This window comes from Macrobrachium rosenbergii, chromosome 1, assembly GCF_040412425.1.
Source record: "Macrobrachium rosenbergii isolate ZJJX-2024 chromosome 1, ASM4041242v1, whole genome shotgun sequence".
Classification (NCBI taxonomy): domain Eukaryota; kingdom Metazoa; phylum Arthropoda; class Malacostraca; order Decapoda; family Palaemonidae; genus Macrobrachium; species Macrobrachium rosenbergii.
In genome coordinates this window covers 1,963,075-1,991,046 of record NC_089741.1, presented here as the reverse complement: position 1 = coordinate 1,991,046, position 27,972 = coordinate 1,963,075, and the positions used below count along the sequence as shown (strand labels likewise).

Here is a 27,972-nt window from a genome sequence, read left to right as displayed (position 1 = left end):
ATGTGTAATCAACGGACAATTTCATATGTCATCTCTACTGATATGCAATTAACAGTGCTGATTTTAAATGTATAATTTGTTTTTTAGGGCATACTCAAACTGTGTGTGGTTTACTTTGTGGCAAAACCTTTTAAATATGATTTATTATTCTTTTACTTTTTTTTAAGCAAACGGTAATTTGGTTTTATTTCGTTATGTATGTTATGCAAATAGAGAAAGAGATTTGAATACTTCATGACTTCTTAACAATGCATTATTCATAGTGAAAGTAAGGTCAGTTTCGTGTTTTCCATTTTTATGTCGTCCAGGCTGAACTGTGTGTGTGTAGAGAGAGAGAGAGAGAGAGAGAGAGAGAGAGAGAGAGAGAGAGAGAGAGAGAGAGAGAGAGTATAACTTAATGACATTTAATTGAGCTGAAGCCCTCCTCTCATTGTGAAGGAAAACGGTAACAGTGAAACCCCGCCAAATAGAATGAAGTAGGTAATAAATGAAACAAGACACCTGATGCCTTCTTATACATCATAAGAAAATCAGTAGAAAATCATTAGATACTAGAAAGAATTGTAGAAGGAAGGTTGAGAGAGCTGATAGATATACATGAGCAGCAGTTTGGGTTTATGAAAGGAAAGAGCACAGTGGATGCTGTTCTTATAGTAAGACAAGTCCAAGAGAAGTATCTATAAGGAAACAATAAAGTTTACTTGTGTTTTGTGAATCTTAAAAAGGCGCATGGCAGGGTACCAAGAAGAGTAGTCTATTGGTGTTTGAGAAAGAGAGAAGTACCAGAGAAGTTGGTAAGGTTAGTGAAGATGATGTATGAGGGGGCAAGAACTACTGTACAAACAAAATATGGGGAGACTGGGACATTCCCTGTAGAGATGGGCCTCCATCAGGGATCAGCTCTGAGTCCATTCTTGTTCCTTGTCGTTATAGACACATTGACATCAGAATTAAGGAACAACGATGAACGGTGGGATCAGTTGTCTGCTGACGATTTAGTCATTATAGCAGACACAGAAGAAGAACTGCAAGAAAGGTTTTTAGCATGGAAAGAAGCCCTAGAAAGGAAAGGATTTAAAGTGAACATTGGAAAGACAGAGCTAATGACTAGTAGTAGAGAAGGACGTGAAGAAGTAAACATTCAAGTGGAAGATGGTACAGTGCTAAAGCAGAACAATGAGTTTAACTATTTGGGATCAATAATAACAGAAGAGGGAGGTACTGAGAAAGCAGTGAGATAGAGAGTGAAAGAACCATGGCGAAAATGCAGAGAAGTAACTGGAGTTGTTTTAGACAAGAAAATGCCATTAAAGCTCAAAATGAAGAATTATAAGACAGTTATCAGGCCTGTTTTTATTATAGGAGATGAGAAACCTGGGCACTTGAGAAAGAGGAGGGACTGTTGGAAAGAGCCTAGATGAGGATGGTGAGATGGATTGCTGGAATATCACTACTGGAAGGAGGGGAGAGTCAAGATATAAGAAGAATGTGTATGTAATGCAAAGGAGGGAGGCTAGGAGTTTCTCGTTTGAGATACTATGGCCATGTAATAAGAAGAGAGGAGGTGGAACCAATCAAGAGAGCCAAGAACATGCCAGTGATGGGGAGGAGGGGAGGTGGGGGAGGAGGAGGAGGGATCAGGATGGATGGATGTGGTGGGAGAGGATCTGGGGTGATGGTGGGACTGGGGAGGAAGATGCAAGGGAATATAAAACAGATGGAGAAAGTTGACTGGCGGCCGACCCTGCTATACAGTGGGATTAATAAGGTCGAAAGAAGAAGAAGATATCATCAAGTTATCATCATGTTATCAATCTTCAACTGGATGCACTCTTGGATTGAAAGAGTGAAAGGGAAATAACAGACAGAGAATACATTTGTCTTGTTATTGATGAATGAGAAACGACTTTTTATTTACCTTTTTGCTTTTAACAAGAGAACGTCTGGGTGATGTAGAGAGAAAACAGGTGGGTCTTCTCTTGAGAGGAGAGGAGAAACACTTGTGGAGAGAGGAGAGAGAGAGACAGAGAGAGACTGAGAGAGAGAGGGCAGTTTTAAAGGAACCTTTATTGCCCAAAGACAAAATCTTATCGAACCTGGAAAGCACATTTTATATAAACTATATATATAGAAAAGCTATATGAGTTTAAAAAAGAAAAAACGACTTTGCTTCTCTTAATATCGAAACTGCAGAACAATCAACGCCGGGGAATTAAAAAAGATAACGGAAAGGCCAAGATTCGAAGATCTGAATAGGAAAACAACGAAAATAACCACATTACCTCTCTTCCAAGTCGCTTCCTACTTGATACTTTATCACCTCTTTGTAGAATGGAATGGACTATGTCTTCTACCCTGATAGTCGATTGTTAGATTAATAACGAGGTTATGAATTTTTGAAAGGAATTATAGAAAACTGAATTTGTCATATTAAAACAGGAAGAGAAAAATTGGCAGCTACAGTGTCTGTGGCTAATTGGGTGATTATGATTTTTTTCATGGAAACAATATTTATATGTCGTCATCATTGATAAATATTGGTACCTCATCTAATTATAACAAGTTTTGTCACACACGTTTGAATATTTTCATATTGAAAGATTGATAAATACTAGTGCCTCATGTCTGTGGCTCCAGCAATTGATTCAATATTCATTATTCAAATTTTATAAGGTCCCGATGAGAAAAGAGCACATGCATACACACACAAAAAAGCACGGTAAAAACATTATAATAAAATAATGAGCAGATAAAATATGATTGGATTGAACATCGTTGGACATTGCCATCTATTAACAGAACGCCACGACTGATTTATAAAAGATTATTAAATGATGCGCACGACGATGATAACGTCTCCAAATAAACGTCGTTAAATAGCCCCACCAAGAGCCTGGCGTCTGCACTACCTGAGAGTATGCCCAGGCGACCCAAAGATCTCAGACTTTGAAGTCATCCAGTAGAGCAAGAGCTACGATTTACTCATAACAGCATTACCATGTCCTTCAGTGCAAAACATCAAAAACATGACTGAGAAAAAATCAAGATGGCCATCATGTTAAGTACATGTGATTATTTTAACGATTCTATTTACAGAAAAGGTCGACGGGAGGGTAAACTCTTGCCCATAGGGGCTAGCCACCAGATGAAAAAAACGAGGTGCAGGAAAATGGGAATTGTTAAAGGGTGTAACAAAACACCCTTTTGAAAGAAAGAAGACCTAATTATTTAACTGAAGACGTAAGTAGGAGGTTCTTCCAAATATTGTGCTGTCCAGAGGAAAGGAAATATTTACTAATGTCTTAAGGGCTGAAAGGCTGAAATCATGCAAGGAAAAGAAACATTTACCTAATCAAGCAAAAAATTAGCAGTTTTAATCCGCGAAAAGAAGATTTTTTTTTTTTTTTTTTTTTTTTTTTTTTACCTTCAAGAAAAGTAAATCTTGATTCCATAGTATTCTGAAAGAAACTGTCTATTGTGTAAGGAAATGAAATATTTACCCAGTATCGGAGATTGTGTTGACTGGTTCCTAAGAAATATTTACCCAATTGTGTGACGGGAAATTGATTTGAGTAATCCAGCAAAGATCGTTGCTGAATTAGAGTAACCCATAAAATTGATTTGAATCGGGCTGGGCATAAAACTGGCTGAATCATAAAACTTGAATACATACTGGTACAGGCCTGACATTTACTGTTGAATCAAGATTTTAGTGGTGAGGAAGATGACTAGATATTCCAAGAAATTATCAGCAAAACATGAAGACTAAGAAGAAGAAGAAGAAAAAAAAATGGGAAAGTAGCGAGTAAAACTGAAAAGATAGGAAAAAATAAAAAAAGAGCAAATTTCTGAACATAATTTGTAGATATTAGACGCTGGGAACCACTGATGGAGATGTTGTACTATTTCTCTCCAACAACTAAATTGTATGTATATATATTGATTCATATATATATTAAAAGAAAAAAATTGATATATATATAGGAGAATATATATATATATAAAATAAATATATTATATTTGTGTGTGTGTGTGCTGTGAGTGTAGCTATCTTAAGGAAATAAATTAGAGAGAACTATTTTAAGCCAAAACTCTGTTTATAATTTTAATGAACTTAAAACTCTTGAATCACATTTGTTTACAGAGCTCTGATAAACTCACATATTTGCCATTGATTTTTTTAAAGGTAATACAGATTATGTTTTAACTTAAAAAAATGTCAGAGAAGAGAATAACTTAAAAACTGGACTCCTTTGTCAGAGAAACCATTAACTTAAAAAAACTGTTATATTTGTATTCGTTATCTTTAAAAACTTCGCATTATGCAACTTGATGACAAAACTTTTTCATATTTGGGACAGGCTTAACTTGGAAAAAATTGAGAGGAGATTTGCCAGATTAACGGTTTAAAAAATTTGTCATATTTGCGTCCTCCCGGAAAAAAATTACTGCGGTGACTTATCATTGCCTTTAAAAATCCTCCGTTATATTTGCTTATCGTTGGGCGAAAGTAAAAGGTTTGTCATATTTGTTAACTTTTGTAAAAAATTTTATATTTGTCATTAATTTACAAAACTTTGTCATGATTTGAGTATATTAACTTTAAAAACTGTCTTTATTTGCTACAAATTTCAAATAGATTTGTCAACCATGTCATTAACTTTACAAAGAGGAGTGTATCTTTGCCAGTAAATTAAGAAAATATGAAATGGTCATATTTGCCATTAACTTGGAAAATAGATATATTTGAGATTTGAACTATTAAAAAACTTGTCAATTGCTGGTAGAGTATTTAAATCAGCGTAAACTGGGGTGCCACCACAGGCACTTGTTATGTTTCAAACTTTTACTGTTTGATCCCTTCATGCCTAAGCTGCAACCCCTTTCCATTCCTTTCACTAAACCTCCGCTCGGTATAATCAATTTATCTTCCATATTATTATTAGCTCCCTCCTAACAATTGCTCCAATATTTTCAACGCTGAATGACCTCATAGGTCCCATAGCTATCACCTTGCCTAAATTCTTATAGATCCAGTTATTAGAAAAGAAAGAAACAGGTCTGAATTCTGTAAATATCAAGTCATTTAGGAAACTTACTTAAACTAACTTAATAAATGAAAGGCAACCTTACCTTATCTAACATTACATCATGTAAAATTAAGGGTCCGAAATAAAAGACACAGTTTGTTAACACTTAACTTTCAAATTGTTGGAATTTGAATGAATTGAATATAGAATATATATATATATATATATATATATATAAACGGAAATATATATATATAGGCACTATGAATCAATTTTTATGTAGGTGGAATATATAAGATGGAAGAAAGAGAACACGAAAGATACATACAAAGTAATGAAATTCAAGTTGTTGTGTATATTGCCGAAGGCATAGTTGAAAGAACCTGTAGGTACATATATTCATGATGCCTATGAGGTGCATGGACGGCACTTTTAATATATATATAAAATTATATATATATATGTCACCATTCATGACACAACATCTATATATATGTTGTGTGTGTTCCTGTAAGAGTTTAAAGAAGAAAGATATATATAAATAATGAAAACTAATTTCCATACTTTCTTTTGCTCTGAAGATTATCCGTTTGTCGACTAAGCTTGGCAACGGCAACTTCGTCTGGAACTGTTAAGGAAAATGATTCACTATATTGTCAACACAGTAATCGTTTACCAAGAATTGACGAGCAGTGTTAAAGCATTTTTTAAACCTCAGATGCACGTAAACCCAATCCCAACTGTAGGCACTGTAGGTTCTTGCGACTCTTTTTCGCCCCCAACTAACCCAACGTTTCTTTTTACTGCAATTCTCTGTTCATATTCCTTTCTTCCATCTTACTTCCTCAACCTAACTTCAAACCAAATTGTAACTGCGATGGTAGCTCTCCCGTTATTAACCCAATCTTTTTCACTTTCAATTTTCAACTCAACGCTGAATGACCTCAATCCCAACGCTCGCCATGGCAACTTCTCTTTAAACTAACTTAACAGAATCGTAAGAATGGCAACCAACCTTAATAAACTAATTATAATGGGAATTTCCAAAAACCGATTACAATATTATAACTAGCATGAATCAGGCAAGAAATGCTGGTAATATGATTGAGCTAATTTACTAATTAAATAATAATTAGCGAGATTTGGAATGGAAGAAAACTGGAAAACAGTCCAATTAAGTTTGTGATGGGATGCAGATATAATTCAGTTCTAAATGAAATAATCGTTATGAGTTTAATTTTAGCTTGTGGTTACCTTCTTGCAGCTGTCTCAAGTTGGTCAAATGCTATATTATAACTTTTTCAGTCATATTTATTTTTATTTTTATATCAATTGACATATATATTTTTTTATTTCTTTGCCACATAAAACATTTTATTTTTTATTTATGAAAATTGCTTCTCATTATTTTTTTATTTATGCCACATATAACATTAAACTTTTAGGTTTCCATGCTTTTTTTTATTTATGCTTGAAAGGATTTTATTTCCATGCTTTTGTATTTAAAGAGCATTTATTTTATTTCTATGCCCGTAAAACTTTTTTTTATTCATGCACGCATATATGTATTTCATGTATGTATATTAAAACATTTTTTAAATTCTGTATATAAAACATATATAGTATAGATAAGGAACCCTATGAAGGAACAACAACATTTGATTTAAACGAAACCTAAAACAGAGTATATATATGTCACAATGCCGTAGAATATCTTCAGCCTTAAACTGATAAACCACTATATATAGATAGAGTATATCATATAGAAATATATATATGATAATAAATTAAGATATATGAAAAACAGTTCTGCCGATATGAATAAATTTTATTGTAGGACGCATATTTATTGTATAACTACAAAGCTTATATATTCTATTTAATTGCTTATCACTTTTGAAAAGGACTGGGATATAAAATCATAAATATTTTTATGTTAAAATAAAGGACTCCATTTAAACTTCGGGGGAAATAAATACATCATAGTGTTGTGAACGAATTCTATAAATATCAGCTGAAGCCAATAATTAATCAGAAGAATTACTTAACTACCCAAGGCTTAAACTTTTGCCAACCCACAAAGATTTGTTAACCAACCAATTGAGAATTTGTCAACCAACCGACAAGAAATTGCAAAGATAAATAAGAACAGATGTTAACTCAACCACGCGGAGAATTTGTTTTTTTTTTAACCAACTGCTTTATATTCAACGAACATTTGTCATTTTTAAGATTTTTTAACCATTACATATATATTTTTTCTGAGAGGGTTGATGTAAATGGCGTCTTAACCGAAGCCAACAACATTCCTCTGTAACAAGTACTCATTAACCAAATGAACCAGGTTGATGTGCACCAGTCATCAATCCATTTTTTCCCACTGGTTGAGTGGTAACCAAGCGAAACAGGGAAATTAATGAGAGAATCGGATTTCCAGAGACGGAGAGATCGGAGAGGCGCTTATCCATTTTATTAGAGAGAAAAGAAAGAGAATGGATGGCCCAAATATTTATCAAGAGCCTTTATGGTACAGTTTTTCCTCTCTGGTTTCATCTCTTCTATGAGAGAGAGAGAGAGAGAGAGATTTCTTAGAGAGAGAGAGAGAGAGAGAACTGGGTATTGAATATTATGATTTATAGCAGTATTCACGCAAAAGGATCTTTTTATAACGGAAAACGGAGGAGAGAGTTTTAGAGATTTAGAGAGAGAGAGAGAGAGAGAGAGAGATTAAATATTATGAATTTTTGCTTTGCTTTTATATGTTATTATTATTTTGTTTTCATCTTGTATACTTTCTGACCCGTGGTGAACAACAGAGAAAACGGAGAGAAAGAATGAGAGAGCGAAGGGGGCTGAGTTATATTTTGAATGAAATTTATTAAAAGAATGATTTTGCTTTGTTGCCGTTCTGTTGTTTTTCCCGCGAGAGAGAGACCGTCGAGAAACAGAGAAGATAACGATGGATATTGACTGAGCTGCTCCTGTATGGGGCACCTACTGCCATCTTCAATGCTGACCAAGTCCCTCGGTGATATTGGAACATGTTTTGTTGCTCTTGCTGCAGTTTCCTGAATATGGATCCAGTTTTGGCGACAGCTCCTCTCAGCTGTCCCATAAAAGCCTCTGCTTGTGCCTGTAGAGTGGTTCCTGCTTTCATTATTCTTTCACTTCAGAGCCAGAGAATGGTTGGTCTTTAATGTTGAACGATTACTATACGGTAATTCACCAATCTTTAAATAGCTATAAGAGTTATGTGTATATTTATTTTATAAATAGCCTATGTAGAAATTCTTAATCTATTATATAGCTGTATAAAGACTTTGTAGTAAATAGCTTAAGACTTTTAATCTTATAAACAGATACATTGAAGAAATTAACATCATGAAAATCGTTAAAAATTCACCTAATCATGAAAATACTCCCAAGTTAGTCTCAGAAATATCACTTTTAATCTTTATAAAAAGCCTCTCTCTCTAAAGTATGTATTTATAAATAAGCTATACAATTAACTACATGAATGGCCTACAAAGAAATTCACCAATCTTCTAAATACCTCAAGTTAAAGAAACATATTAATCATACAAATAGCCATTAAAGAAATTCATACGTAATCTTATGAATAATAACTAAAGAAATGTACTTAATCTTATAAAGTCATGATATAAATGAACAAGCGCCAAACCTTAATAAATTAAAGAAATTCACTTTCCTGATAAACAGCTCAAGTTAAAGAATTAATCTTAATCTTATAAACAGACTGTTTAAGAACTTCACTTAAACAGAATATAAATTACAGGAATTTTATATTCTAAATGTTCAAGTTAAAGAAATAGGAATTTAACATCCAAATAGCCTAGGGGCTAAAAATCACTTAAACTTATTCATGATAAAATAAAGAAATTCAATTATCCGTATTAGTGGTCAGCAAAAAGACACTTAATCTTTTAAATAGCTTACAAAGAAATTCACTTCTAATCTTTTAAATAGCTCAAATAAGAATTTTATTTTTAATCTTATAAACTTTTAGAAATTATTTTAAATTATAACAGTCTAAATTTTACAATAGATAATCTTTAAGCGGTATATCAAAAAATTCACTTAATCTTAAATAGCTGATGTTAAAGAATTTTGATATGTCCGCAATATTTAGATATTTAACATGCTTTGAAAACATCCGACCTTGAGGTAACATTTGATATGAAAATATGGAAATTATGGCTTTAGCAACAACAGTTTGCTATTAAAAAGAAATAATGGTAAAACTTGATGATAATACACGTAGTCACGAGAGACCTCGGAGCCAAGCCGTCTGGCCATATTGATGACGCAACAGTTGCGCCTTCCGCGCCTTTCTTTATGGTAATTTGAATTTATAAATGAATGGATGAATAAATAAGTAAATAGACAGATAAATAAAAATTAAAAAGGCATATAAATTAGCTGATGGGCTTCTCCCATAATGAATTTATTCCCCTATGTATGAAGATAACTTCAAAAAACACATTATATCTTTCTCCAAAGGAAAGAACCTGTGAAACTCTGAAATAAATTTTATTAATCTAATGATTGGCATTTATTGTTTTAGTTATTTACCCTTGGATATTTTATTATTTATAAGGCTGCAAAATTTGTTATTTGAAGATTATTAAAGGTGATTCAAGGTTTATATACAGAAAAACGGTTTGCGATGTTTGAGTTTTATTTCACCTCGAGAACAAAGGAAATTTGAACCTCCCCAGTTATTTGAAATGTACTCCCACCATGAAGAGTTCCTCCCATACAGATGCAGACTTTGTTGGATTTATTTACAAGTCACTGTGAATATTTTGAAGACACTTGGTCTCCCATACATGAAGACTTCACTCTCATTTTCTTTTGAGTATTCAGAAGACATTTCACGTTGCAAGATGACACTTTGGCATGCAAATTTGTGGATGCAGAATGTTAGTTTCTCCTTACATTTAGACTTTCACTAAAACTATTGTGCCGGCTTTGTCTGTCCGGGTCTGAAGACACTTTATTCTCCCCACTTTTGAAGACCTCCTGATCTTAAATGAAGACCACCTCCTATACATGAAGGTATGTTGACTTTCCACTCTCCAATCATGAAACATACCAAATTGCAGCTACATGAAGACACTTTCACTATTTTATTTGAAGACACTTTCACTTAGCCATAATCTTGACTTTGGCAACTGTATAGATAGGGCCACCCTCACTCCCGTACATGAAGACACTTTCACGGGCTGCGGCATGAAGACACTATTATCCTGAGACATGAAGACAAGACAGATCTTTTCGGAGGCTCTATATAAAAAGAAACATCACATGCTCTCCAAAAGAAATGAACTCACATTTTACTTCTCCTGTATAAGATGTTCACCTCCCTTTCTTGTTAAGTGTAATTGCACCGTTTTTCAGACATGAATGGAGTTTTCTGCATAAAGAAAACTATTGTGCTGTCGTTTATCATTAATTGAGCACTTTATTCTGTCGAGGAGTTCTGTCCAGTTCAGAACCCCAAAAACACGAAGCTAGATGGCTTAAATTGGTATGTTGATTAAGAAAAATGAATGATTACATATCCCAATTGCAGACTACCTTAATTTATTTTATTTTAATTTTTCAAATGAAGCGAATTGAGGTCATAACCTGAACTGAGTAAAATTAAACAGAGGAGTTAAACAGCAGAACTCCGATAAAAATGCAAGCCAACTTGTACATTAACAATTCTGTAAGAAAATGAATATTAGGATAAGGAAAACTGCCATCATTTATCTCAGTTTTTTGTATTGCGATCAAGAGTTCAAAGGAGGTCGTCCTCGTCCCAGCAAAGGAACCGAGCATCGTCTTCTCGAATCATAGAAACAGAATTATGGTTATATTGAGGATAATTTTCCCACCGGTGATAAATCGTCGAGATAGCGTGCGGAAATGTGGAGTCATTTTGCTTGGCGGAGATAATGGTCAAAAGAGCGTTTAAGGGAGGAAAGCTTTCTGTTCTCTTTTGTTGGACCAGCTTTTATTGAGAGAGACATCTTAGCTTTATGAAGCTCACAAGTTTAAAAAGAAAATTATTTAATACTGGACTTAAAGGGCTGCCCATGCTACACCCGAATTTTTGTTTGTAGAATGACTCCCCGAACGAAAGGATGTTGTTTGATACACATAGTTCAACTAACTTTATTATTCTATCGAGGGGTGGTGGTAAATTATCTGAATGGGGGCTAATTTTTCTCCCCAAAATTGTAGAACGTCTTCTACTGGTACCTTTGTGAGTAGGGAATCTACATCTAAACTTGAAAGTTTTATGTTGTGAATGGTATATGTGCTGCTTTGAGTTTGTGACAGAAATCTTCAGAATGTTTTATGTGACTAGGAGAAAATGTTCCTATGAATGGGGATAGGAGGCCTGCTAATCACTTACAAATTTTATAATTGAAAGCTCCGGCACATGAGATAATAGGTCTGAACGGTAGGTTATCTTTATGAGTTTTAGGAAGGCCATAAGGTAGTTTTGGGTTAATGGCTTTTAATTTCTCCAGTAGTTCAACGCTCTTTTTGTTTTACTAATTATTCTTACTTTTTACAAATCCTCCAAAGCAATCCACAGAATTTAAAAAAAAACAATTTTTATATTTTTACAAAAGTTTATATTCCATATTTTCATTCTTACGTCATAAAGACTTTCTTCCATAACATTTTGAATGCAATCATCTAACTGACTAATAATCAAAGGCTGGGCTAAAGAGGATGTTACTTTTTATTATGGAACGCTAAGTAAAAAAAAAACATAAAAAAAACACATACCTTAACAATGTTTAGGAAAGATACTGTACTAGATCTGATATATACAAAAAGAGAAGATTTTAGCACGGTTATCGCAGATGAGTTACTTCACGTGGTTCCCTTGGAAGAGCTGGGTTGTATCTCTGTACAGTTCTACAACTCTTTCCCCTCATAGCGGCTTTCAGTGTATGAGGGGGTTCTAGTGCTTCTCTGATTATTGGACCTCTCCTGGATTCATCCCCTTTCCTATTGTTCTTTTAGCTTGCCTTGAACTCTAGAATTTTTAGAGTGTTGAGTTACCCGTCTTGTCGGCCTTCACATTCCAATCCAAAGAACATGGTGCAACGACTAGGAAAACGTGATATGAATCAAGATATATTTAAAATCCAATATGAGAAACGATCAATAACCACGAAATAAAATAGTCTATAAACTGCAGGTGAAAATAGCAAAATCTAAACTGCGCCTCTAAAGGATTAGATAAAAACCCAATTAAGCTTGAGTGCTTGAGGGACTAAGAGAATGGCCTAAATGTTCTTTTCCTTAAAAATAATTTCCCTTTGCATGCGTATAAGCAAATATTTACCAGTTCACTTATATAAACCATTTTTCCTCTAAGCAGCTAAGTTATCCCCTAGAGCATTTCATGAACTAGGCCTTACTTATGAGTGAGAGGTTATTGGTAATTCAACATTTGAAATTACCTTCCAAACAAGAAATTATTCCTAGTAATTGAAGAAGTACTTCCATTGATCTCATTGCAGTCACTGCTTTCTATGATAATCTTTTAATCCTTGCAGATTTGGTAGTATTCAAACAATTGTTGTGATATGATTTTATAGAAATTATGCAAATGAGAAAAAAAAAACTCTGGCAGATAAGTATCCTTATAAAAGTATGAATGAGCTCCTTTGCAAAAATATGAAAAAAAATAAGAACATTAAGAAATTATTAAGAAAGTTACAAAAGGCTGAAGAAGGTTTCCAACAGATTTCGCAACCATGTAGACGTTTTTTTTTTATATGAGAACAGCAGGTCCACTGTCGAAGCTGTGACCCTCGGCCTAACGGTTAATCCTCCGTGGTGGTTTGGTCTTGCAGGAGAGATGTGTATATGGCAGGGTTCTGCTTCTTCGTCCTCCTCTCCTGGCCGCCAATTGCAGCGCAGGAGGAGCCCTCCCCCTCCCTCCCTACTCCAGATGAGGGCGCTCGGAATATTCGTCGTCGGTGTTAGAGACTGCAGGGGCATGAGGGTGGAAAGGCAAGAGGAGGTTGAATTGAGTCAGTGTTTCAGCCGGCAAACGATTTGGGGGGGAGGAGGAGGAGGAGGAAGATGAGGGGAGGAGGGATGAGTCAGCAGGTAAATTTTACTTGTTTCCTGCAGCCTTCTTTTGGCCATTTGAGAGAGGAGAGAGAGAGAGAGAGAGAGAGAGAGAGAGAGAGAGAGAGAGAGGGGGGGGGCTAATAACCGGTAGGTGGCTGAGGTGGTGGGTGGGTCTCTACCTCCCGGAAGGAGTGATGGCGTCTCTGAAAGTTCCAATCATCATCATCATCATCATCTCCTGAAGACACTACCAGTCATCGAGGAATAACTGAGTAAAAAGCAGTAGAATGGGGAGTGCTTTAGGCCCCGGACAGCCAAAATAGCTATCTATAGGCCTAGGCTGACGGGGAGGAAAGGAAGGAAGGAAGGAGGAAGGAAGGAAGGAGGAAGGAAGGAAGGAAGGAAGGAGGAAGGAGGAAGGAAGGAAGGAAGGAAGGAAGGAAGGATGGATGGATGGAAGTCAGAAGAAAGGAAGGAGGAAGGCAGAGAAATGGTGGTATGAGGCAGGTGATGGATGTTGTTTCACAGAGAAATGTGCCGATGCAGGCAGAGAAATGAAGGGCTGGATGGATGGATGGATGCATGCAGTCAGCAGAGAAATGAAACTGAAGGAGAATTTTCAAGACATTTGGAGGTTTTCGGGTCAAGTGAAATACACTCAAATAGTTTTCGGGTCAGTGAGATCTGATCTGCTGCCCACTGAATGGACACTAACAAAAATAAATAAATAAATAAATCCGCGTTTTAGAATTGTCTGGAATATGTATTTTGCTTAATAATTTCTTTGGGCATTTTTCTTTCAGCTTTTAAAATCATATATGTAGAGTTATGCTGAATGACGAACTTCATTTCTTTATGTTGACCAATATTATGTGGCGACTGAGCCCGACTCCTTTTGGAAGGGTTTGGTTGTGCGTCATCTGAATTTGCTCTTCATGTCGCTGCAGCATTCTCTCTCTCTCTCTCTCTCTCTCTCTCTCTCTCTCTCTCTCTCTCTCTCTCTCTCTCTCTCTCTCTCTCTCTCTCTCCAGTTACGATCTGCTGCACGACACGAACGCTTCCCCGAGGGTCGGGAGTGATGCATCATTTCTTGTGTCACAAGCGAAGTTGCCATTTAAGAAGTGATTCCATTCTTGGACGGTGTAAAATCCCACACGCTTATTGGCCATGTTCGTTTCTTGTACAAATGACACCCATTAACGATTTTATGTGAACTATTTTCTGTCATTGATATTTTTAGGATAAGTCAGTTTTTTCATCATTGTCTCCATTTGCTTTACTTCTGTTCTTGCTTCCTGTTCCTGCTTATTTTCTTCAGTCTTCCTGTCCAGCCTCTCTCTCTCTCTCTGGGGTTTTCTCCCAATTTCACATTTAGGCCCTTGCAATTCATCTCCTTTATTTTCTGGCTTTCTTTGTCTTGCTGTTCAGCCACTCCAACCCCCTCCTTCCACTGTTATAAGCACTGAATGGCCGAAAGTGTGCCCCAGTGCTTGGTCTGACTGCCTCAAATTCATAAATCAATTAATTGGCTCCACTCCTGTGTTTCTCTCTCTCTCTCTCTCTCTCTCTCTCTCTCTCTCTCTCTCTCTCTCTCTCTGGACAAATGGACATTATATATTTTGGAAGCTTGCTCAACAAGTCATAGCTGTTTTGGACATGTTCCTCATGAATAGGCTTGTGAGTAATAATAATAATAATAATAATAATAATAATGGTCCTCTGACAAACTTGTTTCTAATTTCAGGTAAAGAGCACCTCGTATAAACAAGAGAAAAAGAGAGTTTGCAATGATAAACAAGGTGCAACGGGAAGTCTCATAAAAGAATAATTCTTCAGACTCTGAAATCATGGTAAGAATGGGTGCTCGTTTCTTCACTCGTTATTTTGGCGTCACATATTTTTGAGAGTTTCATGATTTGTAGTGTTACAAGGTTTTTCCACACAAGAACATGATTCATCTCTTGCTGTAGTTCCAAACCAAATTTTGTGATAGTGAGTGAAATGATTTACTGGAAACCATGTTTACCAGAAATAGCTGGTTAAGTATATGATATATGACAGTGTTCTATTCTGATTGTTTCAGTTTTTTGACCGGCTGTAACATGAGCATCACTGGAGAATCTAAAACAGCGTGGGAGCATGTTTTAGACTGGACATTTGTTCACTTATGGGACAAAAGGTTCAGGAAATAATAATAACATCTGGTTTGGGACTGGCACTGAGATGGGCTGTGTTGAGGCTGGCCCACGACTTGGGACCCTTGGAGGCTCTTGGCATATGATTGGTGGAATGCCAAAAGCCAGTGAACAAGTCTTGACAACTTCCTTCCAGAATTGTGCTGGTGCTTCCACAGCCTCCCAAGAAACAACTGGCTGCAAAAATGATTTTCATGCACTGCTAATTAGGATAGTTAGAATAGTGAAGAGAAACTACAGTAACTAGTGAAAGAGCTTGCAAGACAAAAACAAGTACAAAAAAGTTTCTAAGGCACTATTGAGTTTTTGTACAACGTATAATGCTGTATGTGCCATGGCCCATGAAACTTTCAGCCACGGCCCGGTGGTGGCCTGTCCTATATCGTTGCCAGCAGCACGATCATGGCTAACTTTAACCTAAATAAAGTAAAAACTACTGAGGGGGCTAGAGGGCTGCAATTTGATATGTTTGATGATTGGAGGGTGGATGATCAACATAGCAATTTGCAGCCCTCTAGCCTCAGGAGTTTTTAAGAACTGAGGGCGGACAGAAAAAGTGCGGACAGACAGACAAAGTTGGCACAACAGTTTTCTTTTACAGAAAACTAAAATAGGGAATCAAACGATAATACCAATAAGTTTATGATTTCATGAACAGCAGGACTAGGGAACCCAGATATCTCTCATTACATCATTGCTTCTGTCTGACATCAACATTAGTACTCTGTTTTAGTTGCTCAGGTTGATGGGATTCCAGACCTGGTTGATCTGGATTCCCATCAACCATTGTCCACCATATCTCAACCCAGGGCACTTGATAGGTGCCCATTTACACTATGGATGCGAAGGAATAGCTTGCATATACAATGGTTGGTTCGGATCTTGGATGTTCTTGACTCAAGAAAATACTGTGATCTAGATGAAGTTCTTGAACACCTGACACTGAATAAGTCACACCACTATGTTCATAGCCATCGGTGCCACAAGTCTTATTTCTTATTTTGACTTCTGTCAGTGCTTTCACGCAAGCACAGTCTGCTTTGTATAAAAAACTTTGGATATATGAAATGCTCTGTTATGATGGAAAATATCTTAGAAAGAATTTCCAGATCACTTCTGTTCAGCAACCGGACTGGTTTCAGTCAGGACAGTCCTGAGTCTGGATTGGATACACAAAGAAAATTGTCCAAATTTCTCTGTCACTTCAGTAATCGAGAGTCTTCTTCATATTGTCATGTACACAGAGCTACACCAAATGATGTCAAAACTAGTATGAATGAAGCTGTAACAAGATGCCTTTTGGAACAGTTACTTCAAGTATAAGAATGGGGATGAAATCACAAGGAGCTACTTTGCATGCTCAGTTTATTTTGGAGAACAATCATAAAACATATTTCAGAAATAACAAAAGTCTTCAATTTATGATTATGATGAAAAGAATGTTTTCAATCAAACTAGGAATCTTAATGGGTCTCATTCTAGCAGGGAACAACGCCAGTTCTCATTCTTCTGGTTGCAAAGGTTAGCCACTTTAGTTTAAAGGTAGGTTTGAAAATCCTGAAGCCTCTCCTGAAAAAGATAAGATCAAAAGCTTCAGAAACATGACGTCAAAGAACAAGAAAAATAGGCATCATTCATCACTACAGTATGCTTCTTTGATTAAACACTTGGAAGGATTTCTATATGATGACACTTACCTATCAAGTCTGATCCAAATCAGCTAAAAAGAGGAAAAAAAAGATTAAAAAGAATGGCAATAACAACAGTACCAATGACTTATGTCACAAGCAAGTGGTAACGACCCAAGAGGGGAATCTTGAGTGAATGAATAGCCAAGAGAAGAAAAGGTCCTGTGACCACCTGAATAAAGCAGTGCTTTTCATTTCAAGGCTTAATGAAAAGAGCAGAATGAAGAGGGGGTGGGGATAAGGAGTGGGAGTTAAACCTGAAGGATGCGGGGAGGGAAGGATAGAAGACTAAGGGTGTGGAAAATCAGAAGCAGTAAGAAGTTCTGAGGCAGCTGAGAAAAAATTAACAAATCATGCAGTCTGAGTATTGTTTATTTATTGAGTGGAGAACATCAGTTTCTGTCCTCATGAGTCTCAAGGAAAAGTGCCAATAAGATTCCCTTTAGAAACTGGTGGTTTGATTTGAGTGGCACAAGATGGAGAGGACATCAGCCACTTTCAAAAAAGAGGAGATGGAAGATCCTCTCATTGAGTCTTAAAGGAAAATGGATGTTGGCAAGATCAAAGATCAGATGAACCCCTTTGAGGAAACTAAAAATCAAGATCATCAGAGGGTCTGCAACTTGTCTCGTTGGAAGCAAGATTTATTTGAATAAAGAGTGACAAATTCAATTCATGAATTAGGAAAAGGACTTAGTGAGTTGAGAAGGAGGAGAGAAGTGACAAGGCCACCAGGACATGGATAGAAAGAAGATTGGGAAAAGTAAAGAAGAGTAAAAAGCTATTGGAAGATGTAACAATGGAAAATGTTGTGTATTGTAAAAATAGTGAATCGGTGACAAAGGAAAATAAAGTCTCAGATGATGAAAACTATTTATGGCAAGATCAATAATCAGATGAACCACCTTTAAAGAATATTAAATCCTGATTGAGAAGAAATGATCTTAAAAAAATCAAGATCTAAAAGTATCAGAGGATAATAGCATTAGGGTCATGAAAATTTATTTCAAGCTGTTGTCTTGTTGACCCTGAGAAGTTTGACCATCAATGTCAACATTTGAATTTGCAAATCTGGGATCAGCAGGAAAAAGGGGTCATCAGGAATCAATGTGAAAGATCTCTGTTAAAATATAAACTATGAAGAACTGACAACAACGTTTCTAGTCATGACAGACAGACAAAGAAGGTCACCTTGAAAAGAAAATGCTCTCCTCCTCAAAGAACACCAAATTCTTTGGAAGCTTCCAAGTGAAAGTGTTCCATATGAATAGGGTTCTTTGATGATAAGAAGAAGGAAAGAATGAGAAGGGTAAACAGGTGTTCAATATTCAAGCTTTCAAGGAATTGCTATCATTATTCAGAAGATGAAACCTATTCATCAATTGACTTGAAGTGAGCTTCCAAAAAAGATTTAGGAAGAAACCATACAGAAAGAAGAGATCCCACTTAATAAAAGATAAAAATAAATTAATAAAGAGATAAGTAGATAAAATCCTATGCAGTCACACTGAGGAACAGTAACAGAATATTTTGCTGTGGTTAAACAATCTCCCTTCAATCACAGAGGTTCTTGAAGACCTTCCCTGAAAGTCTTTCTTACCATTACCGACCTTTCCTGGGAAGGTCTTTTCACTCTCTTTCCCAAGCCCGTGCCAGTGCTTGTGCCCGTGACGACGCACGCAACAGAGACAATTCCCCTGACCACAGAATTTGAAGGCCTTCCCTCGGCACACGTGGGGACGGTCTTTTCGGAAGCAATAGCCTCGAGCAGCAATGCACTTGGTCGTCCACTTGCAACCTTTGATCGTCGAAAAGAAAAAGCATGTTTTTATTTTATTATTATTATTATTATTATTATTATTATTATTATTATTATTATTATTATTATTATTATTATTATTATTATTATTAATTCAGCTGCATTTATTTTGTAGAAGACTTTTTCTATTTTTTCCTTATGTCGGACTTCTCTTCATTGAGGTGCATGCTAACAGTGCCCTGCTAGGTTTAAGAATACAATGGTCAGGACCTTCATTAGAAGGGCCTCTCCCACTGCTCCACCTGGCAGGACACTAACAAGGAATTTGAACGTGCTGCACAAATGTTGGCGAATAATGGTTTCACCAACAAACTTATCAACAAAGAAATTCGAACTGGCCTGGAAAAATGGTATAGCGGTAAGAGCGCACAACCTGCCCCCCAAGATGACATCAAGATATATTATAAGGCCCGGATGCATCCCCAGTGCCGCGAGGACGAGAGCTCCATGAAGAAAATCGTCATGGAGAATGTCACCCCGACCGAAGACAGTAAGAAAATAAATCTTGTAATTTATTACAAGAACCGCTGCACCCGTGATCTCGTGATGAAGAATAACCCCTCTCCGCCAGCAAGAGACCCCTCAAGCAGAAGAACATGGTCTACCAATTTGTGTCCTGTCCGAGGATGCCCCGGCGTTTATATTGGAATGACCACGATGTCTGTCAAAAGTGATCTCCTGCCACGCACAGGAGAATGCCATCATGAACCACACCAGTGCTACCCACAATATTTCCATCTCCTGCGCCAGTATTATACAAAATATAAGTATAACTGGGAGAGCCGCCGACCCTTGGCGTCTGCGCCTGCGCCTGCGCCTGCTGGAGGCACTCCTCATTGCCAAGAGAAAACCCACAATGAATACGATGCAGGAGGCATCGCTCCTACCCACGAATTCGAGAAGAGCAATGACGAACACCCACCAAATCCAACAAATACCTGAAAATGACAACCCTGAGAATGGAGACGCCCCTGATGAGCAAGGCGCCCTTCGAGACAAACCCCGAACACGAGAGAAAGAGTAAATAATGACATCATTCATCCTCCGCCCAATAGCAGCCAAACTACCGATGATGTCAGTCGGCATGACATCACGCAACGGCAGGCCAATGGGAACGCTGGAATGAGTGATATTCCCAGGTTGCGAAGATCTGTCAGGATCGAACTTCGCCGCAGAAATTTGGCTTGAAGTTCGCTGACTGCAACCAATCAAAATTCGCCGTCCATGACCCCCCGCTGAAGCCCGTGTATAAATTCGGAAGGACCTATGCAACCTGGTTACGGGCTGCTCTAGGAGCAAGAGCCCGTGCTGGCACAAGGCCAGCTAAATCTGAAACAACAACTGCAAACTGCCAGTCCTCTACTGGCTCCCGCTGGAGAATGACAGAAGAGTCTGTCGAAACGTCGCGGCAACAAGTGTTTAGCAACTATATAAGTCATAATATTCTAACTGTATAGAATATATAAAAAGCAGAATCCAGATTTTTTACTTTTCCCCCATGCAATGACAAATATAGGCGAGCTGTTAGCACGCACCTCCAATGAAGAGAAGTCCGCAATAAGGAAAATAGAAAAAGTCTTCTATAAAATAAATGCTGCTGAATCAGCAATAAAACCTGTTTAAAAAGGGTCTGCTGCCAAAATTATTATTATTATTATTATTATTATTATTATTATTATTATTATTATTATTATTATTATTATTATTATTATTATTATTATTCAAAAGATGAAGAACCCTATTCTTGTGGAGCATATGGAACAAGCCCACCACAGTGGACATGGACTTGAAATTCAAGCGTCCAAAGAATATTAAGGTGTGCAGTTGACAGAAATTACATAAAATAATAAGAAACAGAAAGAAGAGAATTATTATTATTATTATTATTATTTTATTATTATTATTATTATTATTATTATTATTATTATTATTATTATTATTATTATTATTATTCCTAATGAACAAGTCACAAGGCTAAGAAAATGCATACCCTACTTCCACAGAGTAGATTTAAAATAGTGAAAAAGATTCAAGTTATTGTATATTAAATAATAAAAAGTTTAAGTGCAGATTAAGTAATTTATAAAGCATAAGAATAAGTAAATTGAAAACTATGATTTATAACAAATGCAATATGTTACCTAAAGAGGCTGAAAACATTTAGTAAAGGCAATTGTTCTTTAGTAAATAATCAAACAAGATTTGAGAACAATGGTTATAAATCCCACTACAACAAAATTATTCTTCCCTTTTTTAAATATTCTTGTTTCCCTAAAGAGAAGTTCAACACACATTTAAGATAAGAGTTCAATATTTGAATGTTTGAAAAACCTCTCTTTGGGATGGACTTCATCAGCGCCATTCAATAACTTGGCGTCAATTGAAAGTCCAGAAGATGAGTATTTTCAGGATTTTCAGTCACTTTATTGACAAACAAGAAATGTTTCATTTTTTGCATAAGATGAATGTTTGAGATTTCCTCAAAGTACAGAATGACATCTTTCCAAAGATTCGTCAGATCTAGGCACAAAGGGAGTCACGAAGGATGGTGAAGGAATGGCCAGAATGGAACGTCAAACGAATGGATGAAAGGTGTTATTATAAAGTAAGTATGATGATGCAGATATGATTAGAGGTATTAATATTTACACACAAAAACGCTTTTACCTTTTCTGGTAGTTGTGGTTTGACCTGAAGTTGTGGTCGGAAGTTTGGTGGTTGGTCCTGGAGTTGAGTTAGATGTCGATGTGGACAGAAACAAAAAACAATTATTATATTGCTTTTTATGCGATATTCCACTTTTTCATTTTTTATTTCGGAAACTACTGTTCATATTAATTACATAAAAATATTGATAAACTGGAGAAATAATAATAATAATAATAATAATAATAATAATAATAATAATAATAATAATAATAATAATAATAATAATAATAATAATAATAATAATAATAATAATAATGACAAAATGATTACAAATAATAAGAAATAATCAGGTAAGCTTTCAGTTCACTTTTCTCATTCTTTTCAAAACCAGGTCAAAGGTGTAAGGGAGTTTATAAGAAAAACTGACTTCATAATCCAAGACTTAGGGCGCCCTAGCTGCAGCTCCTTTATTCCTTTCTCTCCTTTCACTCTAACTCCTTTCATATTCTCTTTCTTTCCTCTTGCTTACTCTCCACTTTCTCTTCAGGCCGAGTTTTCACGATCAGGTTTACCTATCAGTTATTCCGTTAATTCATCGCCATAGAAGGATCCCAAACACCTTGACCAGGATGTGGATGAAGTAGGTAGGAGCCTCATTCATTTTGTTGACAGGCTATACAGCGCCATTTGTAGGCTGTTTTGAGTCCAAAATTTTATATAAAATTCAAAAATAGTTGCATGTGATGCAGATAACTGGCATAGGCCTAGGCAAGTGCCTGCCTATTCTTTTTATGAAATATATATTACTATATATATATATATATATATATATATATATATATATATATATATATATATATATATATATATATATATATATATATATATATATATATATACCAAAATGTATGCCTAGGAAAACTCTGTGTGACTCCAAAAAATTTTGTGTGTCTGTGTGTTTTATCCAGAAGTCACTGTACTGATTTTGCACTTTACTCAATCCCATTTCTTCACATATTACTATTTAACGGTGTCCCAGTCTCCTAAAGCTTTTATCCCTATTACTGTTCTGACTGTCCCAGCTCTTCATCCAAGGAATCAGGGCTGCAAACCCATAATTACCCTGATGAGCCCTTTTTCCAGTCATGACTCTCTGTCTTAATTTCTTTCCATGCCTAGAGAACACTGTCACTTTTATCCAGTATTAATTGGTATCCATTCTGTCTACTTTCTGTGTACCTGTCTATTTTAAGTTTTACATTTACCCATCCTTCATGACTAATATACCCAACAATGCAATTTCTCTCTCTCTCTCTCTCTTTCTTCTTTTCATATGAACTTAAAAGCAAAACTTTGTTCATTTAGTCTAATTTGTGTTTTCAACAGGACCCACTCAGACAGGTCTAAGGTCAGACAAGGGAGTAAAGATGAATCAGCCTAGTTGACCCTATCAAGTGAGCCATGACCCATGATTGACAGGTTGTAAAACAAGATGTTTAAATACTGAGGCTTCTCGAGGACAAATTTCTTTTCATTTACTGAATGACTCAGGCATTCTGAGTCGTCTTCATTACATTTACGTCAAGACATTGTTTTAAAGTAAAGGGGGTATGGGGAAATCTAGTTCTTGTCACCCTCGCTATCGATTGAAAAATGAACTTACAGTTGTGACATATGAGTTTTGGCTGTATTTCTTAACAGAAGAACTGAAGGGGACTGATAATAAAGAATGAAATTTGGGTAGACTACTACTAAAATAAATGAATGCAAAACTGAAACAATGAACACAAAGATGGAAAAAGGATGGTTAAATGTTCTGTTGTTTCGACTACCACAGCCAGTGGGGGTCCTGACACGATGAGCCCCTCTGACCATAATTGTATCTGGCTAATATATATTTATTATTATTAAATAATAATAAAGTTTAAGTGCAGTTTAAGTAATTGATAAAGCTGTGTTGAAAAATAAGAATAAATAAATTAAAGTTTTTACAGTATGATTTATAACAAATGCAATATGTTAGCTAAAGAGGCTGAAACACTCAGCAAAGGCAATTGTTCTTTAGTAAATAATCAAACAAGATTTGAGAACAATGGTTATAAATCCCACTACAACAAAATTATTCTTCCCTTTTTTAAATATTCTTGTTTCCCTAAAGAGAAGTTCAACACACATTTAAGATAAGACTTGAATATTTGAATGTTTGAAAAACCTCTCTTTGGGATGGACTTCATCAGCGCCATTCAATAACTTGGCGTCAATTGAAAGTCCAGAAGATGAGTATTTTCAGGATTTTCAGTCACTTTATTGACAAACAAGAAATGTTTCATTTTTTGCATAAGATGAATGTTTGAGATTTCCTCAAAGTACAGAATGACATCTTTCCAAAGATTCGTCAGATCTAGGCACAAAAGGAGTGTTGAAAGGATGGTGAAGGAATGGCCAGAATGGAACGTCAAACGAATGGATGAAAGGTGTTATTATAAAGTAAGTATGATGATGCAGATATGATTAGAGGTATTAATATTTACACACAAAAACGCTTTTACCTTTTCTGGTAGTTGTGGTTTGACCTGAAGTTGTGGTCGGAAGTTTGGTGGTTGGTCCTGGAGTTGAGTTAGATGTCGATGTGGACAGAAACAAAAAACAATTATTATATTGCTTTTTATGCGATATTCCACTTTTTCATTTTTTATTTCGGAAACTACTGTTCATATTAATTACATAAAAATATTGATAAACTGGAATAATAATAATAATAATAATAATAATAATAATAATAATAATAATAATAATAATAATAATAATAATAATAATAATAATGACAAAATGATTACAAATAATAAGAAATAATCAGGTAAGCTTTCAGTTCACTTTTCTCATTCTTTTCAAAACCAGGTCAAAGGTGTAAGGGAGTTTATAAGAAAAACTGACTTCATAATCCAAGACTTAGGGCGCCCTAGCTGCAGCTCCTTTATTCCTTTCTCTCCTTTCACTCTAACTCCTTTCATATTTCTTTCTTTTTCTTGCTTACTCTCCACTTTCTCTTCAGGGTTGAGTTTTCACGATCAGGTTTACCTATCAGTTATTCCGTTAATTCATCGCCATAGAAGGATCCCAAACACCTTGACCAGGATGTGGATGAAGTAGGTAGGAGCCTCATTCATTTTGTTGACAGGCCATAGAGCGCCATTTGTAGGCTGTTTTGAGTCCAAATTTTTATATAAAACTCAAAAAAATAGTTGCATGTATTATTATTATTTTTATTATTATTATAGTAAATACTGGCTGTATAGGTATTCAATTTACATAGAGTCTTTCTATTCTTCCTAACATGCTTTGATGAGCGTAGTTGGTGTATAGATTTCCAAAGGATGAAAATATTTCTGGTTATATCATATTTATCTGACGTTTCATATATATATATATATATATATATATATATATATATATATATATATATATATATATATATATATATAGAGATATATATAGTGTGAGAATGAGGGGCGGGAACGAAATAAGATGTGTGTGTGTGTGTGTGTGTGTGTGTGTGAACCAACAATGAACTTTATCATTTACTCAATCCCATTTCCCCTACCAAATACCAACACGGTGTCCCAGTCTCCCAAAGCTGTCCCTGATGTATCCCAGCTCTTCATCTAAGGAATCAGGGCTGCAAACCCTATAAGCCCTGATACCCCACCTTGTCATGACTCCCGTCTTAATTTCTTTCCTGTGCCTAGAGAACACGCACAGTATGTATGAATTGGTATGTGTCTACTTTCTGTGTACCTTAAGTTTTACATTTACCCATCCTTCATGACTAATATACCCAACAATGCAATTTCTCTCTCTCTCTCTCTCTTTCTTCTTTTCATATGAACTTGCTGTGTTCATTTAGTCTATTTGTGTTTTCAACAGGACCCACTCAGACAGGTCGGTCAGACAAGGGAGTAAAGATGAATCAGCCTAGTTGACCCTATCAAGTGAGCCATGACCCATGATTGACAGGTTGTAAAACAAGCACAATTAAATACTGAGGCTTCTCGAGGACAAATTTCTTTTCATTTACTGAATGACTCAGGCATTCTGAGTCGTCTTCATTACATTTACGTCAAGACATTGTTTTAAAGCAAGGGAAATCTAGTTCTTGTCACCCTCGCTATCGATTGAAAAATGAACTTACAGTTGTGACATATGAGGCTGTATTTCTTAACAGAAGAACTGACACTGATAAAGAATGAAATTGCTGGTAGACTACTACTAAAATAAATGAATGCAAAACTGAAACAATGAACACAAAGATGGAAAAAGGATGGTTAAATGTTCTGTTGTATCGACTACCACAGCCAGTAGGGGGTCCTGACTGCGATGAGCCCCTCTGACCATAATTGTCTCCTGGCTAACCTTTATTATTATTAAATAATAATAAAGTTTAAGTGCAGTTTAAGTAATTGATAAAGCATAAGAATAAATAAATTAAAAACTTTACAGTATGATTTATAACAAATGCAATATGTTAGCTAAAGAGGCTGAAACACTCAGCAAAGGCAATTGTTCTTTAGTAAATAATCAAACAAGATTTGAGAACAATGGTTATAAATCCCACTACAACAAAATTATTCTTCCCTTATTTAAATATTCTTCAATTTCCCTAAAGAGAAGTTAAACAAGCATTTAAGCTAAGAGTTCAATATTTGAATGTTTGAAAAACCTCTCTTTGGGATGGACTTCATCAGCGCCATTCAACAATTTTCGTCAATTGAAAGTCCAGAAGATGAGTATTTTCAGGATTTTCAGTCACTTTATTGACAAACAAGAAATGTTTCATTTTTTGCATAAGATGAATGTTTGAGATTTCCTCAAAGTACAGAATGACATCTTTCCAAAGATTCGTCAGATCTAGGCACAAAAGGAGTCACGAAGGATGGTGAAGGAATGGCCAGAATGGAACGTCAAACGAATGGATGAAATGTGTTATTAGAAAGTAAGTATGATGATGCAGATATGATTAGAGGTATTAATATTTACACACAAAAACGCTTTTACCTTTTCTGGTAGTTGTGGTTTGACCTGAAGTTGTGGTCGGAAGTTTGGTGGTTGGTCCTGGAGTTGAGTTAGATGTCGATGTGGACAGAAACAAAAAACAATTATTATATTGCTTTTTATGCGATATTCCACTTTTTCATTTTTTATTTCGGAAACTACTGTTCATATTAATTACATAAAAATATTGATAAACTGGAGAGAAATAATAATAATAATAATAATAATAATAATAATAATAATAATAATAATAATAATAATAATAATAATAATAATAATAATAATAATAAGTTCATAATGACAAAATGATTACAAATAATAAGAAATAATCAGGTAAGCTTTCAGTTCACTTTTCTCATTCTTTTCAAAACCAGGTCAAAGGTGTAAGGGAGTTTATAAGAAAAACTGACTTCATAATCCAAGACTTAGGGCGCCCTAGCTGCAGCTCCTTTATTCCTTTCTCTCCTTTCACTCTAACTCCTTTCATATTCTCTTTCTTTCCTCTTGCTTACTCTCCACTTTCTCTTCAGGCCGAGTTTTCACGATCAGGTTTACCTATCAGTTATTCCGTTAATTCATCGCCATAGAAGGATCCCAAACACCTTGACCAGGATGTGGATGAAGTAGGTAGGAGCCTCATTCATTTTGTTGACAGGCTATACAGCGCCATTTGTAGGCTGTTTTGAGTCCGAATTTTATATAAAACTCAAAAAATAGTTGCATGTGATAGAGATCACTGGCATAGGGCTAGGCAAGTGCCTTTCATATATATATATATATATATATATATATATATATATATATATATATATATATATATATATATATATATATATATATATATATATATATATATATATATATATATATATATATATATATGTGTGTGTGTGTGTGTGTGTGTGTGAACTTTTTCTTTTACTTGCTCAATCCCATTCAGTGTATCCTAATCCCATTCCCCTTAGCCCTAGGAGAGCTGTTTCAGCTCAGTGTCCCTAAGGTATACTTAACTTTTTTTTCTCCCAAAGCTGTCCCTGATGTATCCCAGCTCTTCATCTAAGGAATCAGGGCTGCAAACCCTATAAGCAATGATCCCCCCACCTTGTCATGACTCCCGTCTTAATTTCTTTCCTATGCCTAGAGAACACGCACAGTATGTATGAATTGGTATGTGTCTACTTTCTGTGTACCTTAAGTTTTACATTTACCCATCCTTCATGACTAATACATCCAACAATGCAATTTCTCTCTCTCTCTTTCTTCTTTTCATATGAACTTGCTGTGTTCATTTAGTCTATTTGTGTTTTCAACAGGACCCACTCAGACAGGTCGGTCAGACAAGGGAGTAAAGATGAATCAGCCTAGTCGACCGCATCAAGTGAGCCATGACCCATGATTGACAGGTTGTAAAACAAGCACACTTAAATACT

At 35.6% G+C, this 27,972-nt stretch overlaps 1 long non-coding RNA gene across 1 annotated transcript; it reads right to left on the bottom strand.

The window, feature by feature from the left end:
* Positions 1 to 16,688: 16,688 nt before the first annotated feature.
* Positions 16,689 to 26,666, bottom strand: LOC136839148 (uncharacterized). Its single transcript, XR_010853297.1, has 5 exons — positions 26,546 to 26,666; positions 24,043 to 24,099; positions 21,512 to 21,568; positions 18,626 to 18,823; positions 16,689 to 16,906 (listed from the first exon to the last, which is right to left on the bottom strand). It is a non-coding gene; the product is annotated as an uncharacterized lncRNA (long non-coding RNA).
* Between the last annotated feature and the right edge of the window lie 1,306 nt (positions 26,667 to 27,972).